General features: G+C 31.7%; 3 pseudogenes; all 3 read left to right on the top strand.

The window, feature by feature from the left end:
* Window positions 1-553: 553 nt before the first annotated feature.
* Window positions 554-672, top strand: LOC124810641 (5S ribosomal RNA; annotated as a pseudogene).
* Window positions 673-7,501: 6,829 nt separating this feature from the next.
* On the top strand, window positions 7,502-7,620 carry LOC136075625 (5S ribosomal RNA; annotated as a pseudogene).
* A 328-nt stretch (window positions 7,621-7,948) lies between these two features.
* LOC136075628 (5S ribosomal RNA) lies at window positions 7,949-8,067 on the top strand (annotated as a pseudogene).
* Window positions 8,068-9,819: the final 1,752 nt, after the last annotated feature.

Here is a 9,819-nt window from a genome sequence, read left to right as displayed (position 1 = left end):
TAATAACATCAAGAATTGATATCCTTGTTTGAATTCTAGATACCAGTGTTCTAAGAAGTGGTCTTCTGTTTACCTTTTTTATTGTGTTTAGAACCGAAGCATAACTTTTCGGTTTTTTGTTTAGTAGAACTTCAAATTCAAGAACAGTCAAAACCATATCACTACTTTGTGTGGAGGAAGTCTGCTTTGGTTCAATCAGCGCTTGACCTACTACTGACTCACCAGCCGCCATCATACAACTTACACTAATTATTAAAAAAACCACAAAGAAGACCAAAATGTTTTAGTATGTATTTTTTTCCGTAGGGTCCTTGTTCTTCAAATGAGGGGGTTGTTCAACTGCCCATTTTTGTGATTGTGGCTCTAAAATTTGAATGCAACTTATCTAGCACGAAATCCTTTACGTTTTTCATTTAAGATGCCACACAACGAATCCAAACTCTTTGATCAAGTTGATAGATTTCTCCTACATTATTAGTGACTAAGTGACTTGGTGAACGCAGGTGAACAGCTCATTTGAGTGTTTAGAAGCGTTGCAAAAGCTAGTGCTTTCGCCTACGACCATATCACGGTGAACAGACCCGTTCTCGTCCGATCACGGAAGTTAAGCACCGTCGGGCCAGGGTAGTACTTGGATGGGGAACAGCCTCGGAACTCCTGGTGCCGTAGGCTTTTTCTTACTTATCTCACCTTCAATACTAAAATACATCTTTGCTCCTTGTCGATTAGACAGCTCTAAACACTGTCTCGGCGTAAAAGACGAAAGAATTAAAGTATTTTTATTTATCGTTTCAAGCTTCAATATTTTTCATTGTGCAAATATCCAGCTCTATATATTTCATATATCGGCAATCAAGTGAACCTCCACGTTATTTAACAAAATCTCTAACCTACAAAAACAGTGCTACTCGAAAATTCAATAACTACACAAATTTCACCATTGAAGAAGTGCTTGCAAATCAACCAATATTCGATAACATAGCTCACCTATACGCTACAAACGCAAAACTCTCGAGCCAACATCTGAAAACTTTCTAAACATTCAAGTTTAGGTAGTCTTTAAAGTCTTGGATATGTTTAAAAACACCATTGTTAACATTTATGAAAAAACGCTGAAATATTCTTTTATGCCAAGTAGATTGTCATTCCAGTGTACAATATGTTTTATAAGTAAGACCTATAAACTGTAACTGTAACAGGTTCTTTTGACTTAAAAAAAGAAAAAATTCCTTATTTTAGTGTTGCGTTTATGCGAGAAAATGACATGTTCTCATTGCTTCGTTTGTATCAGCAGCAACAGCAGCAGTGAAGCCTCTTTTAAAAAGAAATCAAAAACAAGCAAGTAGATATAATTTATTAAATAGAGCCTTTATTACATTGTTTGTCAAATATCAAATATACCGGTATTATTTGCATACAAATTGCAACATTAAATACAAATTGCAACATTAAAAAAAAAAGTGTAAACTTGAAAAATTAATCCGTAAAAATAATCTTGAAACTCTGTTAAAACACTCAAAAATCATTTTATGAAAACATGAAATTGCAAAAGAAATGTTGTTTGCACTGGCACGTCAATAGGACGTGCAAGAACACTGGAAAGTTAATTTCTATGCTTTAGTTTACTTATTTCCGAAACCCTGAAAAATCAATAATTTGCGTCAAAAGTTTTTGATGTCTACCTTATTTTTATTTATTTATTTTTTTTCAAACAACATATATACATATATTTCTTGAATAATAATTTACAACTTGGGAATTTTACAATTTAGGGGGGATTTTTCCGAACATATATAATCATACAATATAACGTGAAAAAGATAAAATATGAGGATTTTACATCAAAAGGGTGGTTTACAGAAAGCTTTTTTGTTTTTAAATTCTTCGTGCCTAAAATAAATACGTCGCGGCAATTAACCCACGACCTTAAAATATTAAAACACAACTTCCGTCATCACCGGACGACGACGGTCATGCAATCTCCTCATTATTAAATAAACAAAAATCCGTGGTTATAATAAAAACGTCGTGGCGATTATTCCACGACCTTATAATATAAAAACACAACCTTTGTCATCACCGGTTAACTAGGGTAATGCCATTAAAACAACAAAAAACTTCATGCTTATAATAAAAAAATCATAACGATGAACCTTTGACCTTATAAAAATTTCTCTCTTTACAGCCACAGATGAACTGAAGTTTCTTTGTTAATTTTTTTTTATCTAATTTTGTTATGGGAAAAACATTAGCTACAATCCACACCTTTGATAATGCAAGAGTATTTACGAAAAATCCCTTGTATTTCAAAGACACGTTTCTGTATTTGAGACTTTTTAATTTTGTTTTTAAATTTTAAATCGCTTTCTTCCAGTTTAATCTCGCCGCGTACGTAAGGTCAGAATGGAAAGTAATTCCTAATGTTTTAATGCCTGTCGCATGGGACCAAATAATATTTTGCTTGTTTTTGACAAGTGTGTTTTCATAGACGATATAATTAAAACTTCCCAGGGCCAAAGCTTTGGTTTTGTTTTTGTTAATGTTGAAGCCTGAAGCTTCTTCAAATTCATCTAGAATTTTAAAAATTTCTTCTAATGATGACTGACTCCACACACACAGTGAGGTGTCATCAGCATACTGCAAAACTTTTACGTTGGATTTTGTCCCTGGCAGAAGAATACCGTCCACAAATAGGTTGTTTTTATCTTCGAGAGCCAGTACTTTTACCACCAGGCAATACAACGTGAGTGAGATAGGATTGCCTTGACGAACCACTCTCCTAACTTTTAATGGTTTACTCATGTAACCGTTGCTAATTATAATGGGTTAATTTTCTTTCTTTGTTTGTTTTATTGCATTAATAAGATTTTCACCTAAATTATACTTTTCTAATATTTTGAATAAAAATCTCTATCAATATTGTCGAAAGCCTTTTCCTGATCTATTGTCAGCAAAACGCTTCCGATGTTTTTTTCGTTAGTATAATGAATGACGCCCCTTACAAGAAACAAGTTCGAAAAGATGTTTCTCTCCGGGACAGATCACGTGTTAGAAGATCGTAGTAAGAAGTTCAGAACTTTCGAAAACCTTAACGCGAGTGCTTTTGTAATGATTTTGTAGTCTGCGCACAATAAAAATATCGGTCACTAATTTTGAATAAGTGTTATATCACCTTCCTTGGGCAGAAGACTAATTAGCGCTGTCCTCTGCGTCCAAGAGAGTTCAATTTTTGGATTAAAAACATTTTCGTTAAAAATGTTGGCGAGTTCTTTACCATATATATTCGGTGTAAAACTCTTCTGGAATCCCGTCTATTCCCGGAGTTTTTCCTTTATTGAGCGACTTTGCAGCATTACAAAGTTCTTCGCTGCTAAATTTTATATTCATAAATGCGTTTTGGTCATTTGTTAACACACTTTTAACGTTTTTTAAAAATTCATATCGTTAATCAAGATTTAATTTTTGATTTTTATAAAGAGATTTGTAGAATTTCATAACGTTTTCCATTATGTTTTTTGTGTCGACAAAGGTCTTGTCTCCAATTTTCATTTTTTTAAATAGTTTTTTTATTTGGTTGCTTCTTTCTGTTTGGAATAAAGCTTTTAAAGGTTCTTTTCTTTCTTCAATAATAATTTGCTTGTTTCTAACAAAAATTCCGCTGTTGTTTAAAAGCGCTTTTTGATTCTTTTGCAATTGTTTTATTTTTTCATTATCTCTCATTGGTTTGTTTTTTTCTAATTCTATTTCCTTTTCTAACAACAGTTCCTGCTTTTCCCTCTCTTTTTTATTAAATTTCAAAGTATCGATGGGAATATCTTTAATTCTTGTTTTCATCACATCTCACCATTGGTTGTTATTTGCGTATTTATATATATATATTTTTTATTAAAATTGTTATGAAGTTCTTTTTAAATAATTCATCTCTAAGCAAAGTGGTGTTAAAATGCCGGAACCAGACCCTTGCTTATTCTTTTTTTCAAGTTTAAATTCGCAAAAAACGCCAAGATGATCGCTAAAAATATTTTTTATAAATTTGCAATCGCAGTTATTTAAATTTTTTTCTGACGCATGAATTCTATCAATTCTGCTTTTAAATCTTTTATCTTCCTTTTCGTAAGTAAGTAAAAGTTTTTGCGGCAAACGTGTTCTGAAGGAGCATAAACGTTAATTATTCTGTTTTTTGTCTTTTTAATGGTTACAGTTACTGCAAGAATTCTTCCGCTTTTGTCTTGAGTAATTTCCTAAAGTTTTGTATTTTTTGAAAAAACAATGGCAACGCCTCATTCTCGGCTTGAACCGCTGTTCCAAATAGAACAACCGTTACTTTTGTTTTGCCATTCTTTGGCCCATTTAACAGCCTTTTCATCAGTGCTATGAGTCTCTTGGATACAATAAATTACGCAATTTAAATTTTGAAAAAAATTAAAAATATTGTTTCTTTAGGTAACATTATTAAAGCCATTTAGATTATTTGAAATAAATTTCACTACCAATTCTAATTAAAACTAATTACATTAAAAAAGAAGAAACAAATTAAAAATTTCCCAAACAAATTGTGAAGACAATAAAATAAAGTTTTTAAAACAATTATACTAAGCTCATATCCTTTTAAAATACCTAATTACGGATGCTTTAGTTTATGCTCAAAACACTTGTTAAAAAAAAAAAAAAATTTTATTTTTTTTCTCATTTTTCTTAAAGAACTAAAAAAGTTTAACAAAAAATAAAATAAGAAATAAGAATAAGTATTTTTCTTACGTTACTACTCCACCATCACCTACAAAATCTCCCGATTTTACCATATCGTCATACAAATTACGGGTTTCTTCTTTTGATCCAGTTTTTTCAGATTCAATCCGTCGTTTATTTTCCAAAATGAAATTTCTTTTTTTTTTATCGTCAAGTCTTTTAGTTCTCGTTTTGCGTGGTCTTTTCGCTTCTTTAAAATCTTCTTCGCCCTCAGAAGACACAACAGATTGATTTAAAAGTGTCTGTTCGCTTTCGGTATGTTTGTTACCATCCTTTTCTGTTTTGTTTATATCTTTATCAACAACTTCTATCGAGGTTTCGACAATATTTTCAGCTTTTTCGATAACTTGAATTGGTGCTATAATTTCACTTTCGCATGTTTCTTGAATATCAGGCAGAACATTGTTTGGTATTTCATCCTTCATTTTTTCCATTATTAATATGCTTTTCATTTAGTGGTTGTTGACCATTGTGCTTAGTTCGTACTCTATAACCAAGAACTTCTGTAAATATTGGTATTGAAGCCACCAAGTCTTCCATTATGGCCACTAGAATACCACTATAAAATTCTTTTCCCTCATTTGGAGTTTTCGTCATTATTGGTCTGGTTATGATATGTCTGCCATAATCCAATTCCTCAAAGCACTTACCAATTGTGTACTTTTTGCTGCCAGTGGCAACCCGAAGAAAGACACATGAGTCCTCCGGCTGGGTTTTCGATTTGGATTTGATTTTGTAAATATTTGCTGAAATCCATTCATATTTAAACCTTTTTCAAGTAAGTAGTTTTTTGCGTTTTTGGATTTCATTACAATTTCTATAATTGAATCGATTTATGAGTTGCATACCTTCGAGTTCGTCACCCAAGTTGACATTTTTAATTTCAATTATGATACCAACGATTCGTAACTTTGTTTGGACTTTCGACAGTAAAGTTCTATAAAGTGACCTTTTTTCACACTTTTTATTGATATTTAAAATAATTGCAGAAGCATACCTTTTTTTGGTTAAAGCAGCAACATTATCTTCCTCATCGCTACTCAAATCATCGCTCGAGTTGTCAGTATAATTCATTTCAACATCCCCGATAAAGTCACCATTAGCAACAGCTTGCATTTTTTGTAACAAAAACTTAGCACATTGTTTCGGTAAGTCTTCATCATTTGATTAAGTTGAAAAAGTTTGATTAGTTTTGAAAAAAACTTGTTCGCCAAAAGCCTGCTCACCAGCTTACTTTTGAAAAAATCGTACTAATAAAATACACGTCCGGTCTCGACTAAAAAGTTTCGGTATGCGTTTTTTACTGCAGTGTACTCGTTCTTTAAATGAGAGGGTCTTTCAACTGCCCATTTTTTTAATTGTGGCTCTAAAGTTTTAAACGCAACTTATGCAGCACGAAATCATTAAAACTTCCTGATCTTTTTATTGATAACGCATTATTAAAAAGAGAGCAATCAATAAAATTTTTAGGTGTGGTTCTGGATGAAAATTTAACCTGGAGGGACCACATAGGTCTAAATTGAAAATAAAATATCAAAAAATATAGGTGTTTTGTATAAAGCCAAGCAGTTTTTAAATCTATCTTGTTTAAAAAACTTATATTTTTCTTTAATTCATTGCTACTTAAATTATGCAAACGTTGCTTGGTGCAGCACAAACGCAACAAAAGTAAAAAAACTGTTTAGTAAACAAAAACAGGCTATAAGGATAATTACAAACGTAGACCGTTTCTCTCACACTCAAACATTATTTAATAAACTTAATATTCTAAATGTATATAAACTAAACCTTTACCATATTCTTATCTTCATGTTTAAACTTGATAAAAAAATATCACCAATGTTATTTAATTCACTTTTTGAAAAAATAAACCACATATACCCTACCAGATTTTCAAAAGACAATTACATTCAATCCAAAACACATTATTCAGCAACCAAATTCTCAATTGCTAACCGAGGTCCTAAGCTGTGGAATACAATATTAAATAATGAGCTGAAATCTAATTATTCTTTAAACCAGTTTAAAAGAAAACTTAAGCAATTACTGATGATACATGAAAATGAATTAAAGTTCTTCTAAAAAGCTTTTTAAACTAGCAAACAAAAACAAAAATTAACCTACTAATTACTCTTTAATATTAATTTAATATTCTAAACAATAGTCTGCTATTGTAAATGTATTTCTTATCTTATAAGTTTTGAATTTACAAACGATTTTTTTAAGTTTTATTATTTGAAATACTAATTACTGAAAATATTGTAAAATTTTATAATTTCAATTTTTATTAAAAAGAGTTATTGTAAATTCTTTTTGTAATATTAATACTTATATATCATCTTATTTTACTAATCAGTTCTTAAATATAAATACTCTTTGAATTACTAAATATTTTAAACGTTATATATTTTATTTTTTGCATTTTGTTAAAACATTTTATTTGATGAATATGCATTTTTTTAGGGGGGGCTTAATGATAAGATGAATTTTGTCTTCTTCAAGCCCCAGTCATGTAAATATTTGTTTTTATAAATTACGAGTGTAAATTATTTTCAATCGGCAAATACAATAAAAAAAAAAAAAAAAAAAAAAAAATCCTTTACGTTTTTCATAACAGATGTTACACAACGAATCGAAACTCTTTAATAAAGTTGATTGGTCTCTCCTACATTATTACTGACATAGTGACTTAATAAACGCGGGTGAACAGCTCATTTGAGTGTTTATAAGCGTTGCAAACGCTAGTGCTTTTGCCTACGACCATACCACGGTTAACACACCCGTTCTCGTCAGATCACAGAAGTTAAGCACCGTCTGGCCAGGGTAATACTTGGATAGGGAACCGCCTGGGAACTCATGGTGCCGTAGGCTTTTTCTTACTTTTCCCACCTTCAATACTAAAATACATTTTTCGCTCTTTGTCGATTTGACCGCTTTAAACTTTTTCAGTAATGTCCTCGTTCTTTAAATGAAAGGGTTGTTATACTGCCCATTTTTGTAATTGTCGCTTTAAAATTTTAAACGCAACTTATCCAGCACGAAATCCTTAACGTTTTTCATTACAGATGCCACACAACGAATCGAAACTCTTTGATCCAGTTGTAGGTCTCTCCTACTTTATTACTACCTTAGTGACTTGGAAAACGCGGGTGAACATCTCAGTTAAGTGTTTATAGGCGTTGCAAACGCTAGTGCTTTTGCCTACGACCATACAACGGTTAACACACCCGTTCTCGTCAGATCACGGAAGTTAAGCACCGTCGGGCCAGGGTAATACTTGGATAAAAAACCGCCTTGGAACTCCTGGTGCTGTAGGCTTTTTCTTACTTTTCTCACCTTCAATACAAAAATATATCTTTGCTCTTTGTCGATTAGACAGCTCTAAACGTTGTCTCGGCGTAAAAGAAGTAAGAATTAAAGTATTTTTATTTATTAGTTAAAGCTTAAATATTTTTCATTGTTCAAATACTCAGCTCCATATATTTCCCATATAGTCAATGAAGTGAACCTCCACGTTATTCAACATAATCTCTAAAGTAAAAAACAGTGCTACTCGAAAATTTAATAACTACACAATTCTCACCATCGAAGAAGTGCTTGCAAATCAACCAATATTCGATAACATAACTCACCTATACGCTACAAACGCAAAACTCTCGAGCCAACACCTGAACACTTTTAAACATTCAAATTTAGTTTTTTAAGTCTTGAATATGTTTAAAAACACCAAAACTATTGTTAGCATGTGAAAAAACGCTGAAATATTCTTTATGCTCTAATATGCTAGTTTGCGCTCTGCCATAGGTAGTTCGAGATATCTTCGTCGATTTTTTTTTTGGTCTAATTTGGACGAAGGAAATCCGTTAGCCACAAACCAAACCTTTGGCAGAGCTAGGGTGATTACAAAAATCCCTTTGCACTTTAAAGAAATGTTTTTGTATTTAACATTTTGTATTTATTTTTTTTAAGTTGTTAAAGGCTTTGTGCAGATTTATTCTGCCTGTAAAGGCAAAATCTGTCTGGAAAGTTATTCCTAGTATTTTTATTCCTGTTAGGTTGCACGATATAATTTTATAATTATTTTGTTTAAGTATTTTAATTGTGTTTTCGTAACCTAAATAGTTAAAGCCACCAAGAGCTAGAGCTTTGGTTTTGTTTTCATTTATGTTAGAGCCCGACGCGTATTTAATCTTTTACACGCTTCAGTTATTATTCGCGAGCTTTCAACAAACAATTTTGTATCGTCAGCATTCTAAGAGACATTTAAGTTTGTTTTTGAACCTGGCAGTGGAATACCGTCAACGAGGATGTTGTTTTTAAACTCAAGTGCGAACGTTTCCATTGGAAGGCAGTAGAGCATTAGAGATATCGGGTCGTCTTGACGGACGCCCCCCTCTATTTTAAAAGGTTTACTCATGCATCCATTGTTAGTGACAATGGATTGAGTATTTTTCATGCTTTATTTTATTACTTTGATAAAGCTAGTGCCTAAGTTATATTTTTCAAGGACTTTGATTAAAAAGGATCTCTCAATTTTGTCAAAAGCTTTTTCCTGATCAATTGTTATTAAGCAACTTTCTATATTTTTTTTATTTGTATATTGAATTATATCTCTTACGAGAAATATATTTGATAATATATATTTCTCAGGCACCAAACACGTTTGTGACGGCCCGAGTAAGATTTGTAGTACTTTTGAAAGTCATAATCAAAGCACTTTTATTGCAATTTTGTAGTCAGCGCATTTAAGAGAAATTGGTCGCCAGTTATGTAACAGCGCCAAATCTTCATCTTTTGGCAATAGGCCGAACAAAGCTGTTTTTTGAGACCATGTCAGTTCATTTTTTTGTGTTGAGAAATATATTGTTAAGAAGAGCGGTAAGTTCCTCACCGTATATATCCCAATTTTCTTGGTAAAATTTGAAATAAGATTTTGCTGCATTAAATAATTCTTGGCTGCTAAATTTTATATTTAAGAGGCCGTTCTGATTTTCATTCAATGTGTTTTTAATATTAGCAAGAAATTGTTCTTGCTTTTCAATATTTAATGTATAACTTTTTGTAAAAAGT

The sequence above is a fragment of the Hydra vulgaris genome, chromosome 01 (genome assembly GCF_038396675.1).
Source record: "Hydra vulgaris chromosome 01, alternate assembly HydraT2T_AEP".
Lineage (NCBI taxonomy): Eukaryota > Metazoa > Cnidaria > Hydrozoa > Anthoathecata > Hydridae > Hydra > Hydra vulgaris.
Note: the sequence above shows the minus strand (reverse complement) of the source record. Positions and strands in the feature narration are given on the sequence as shown.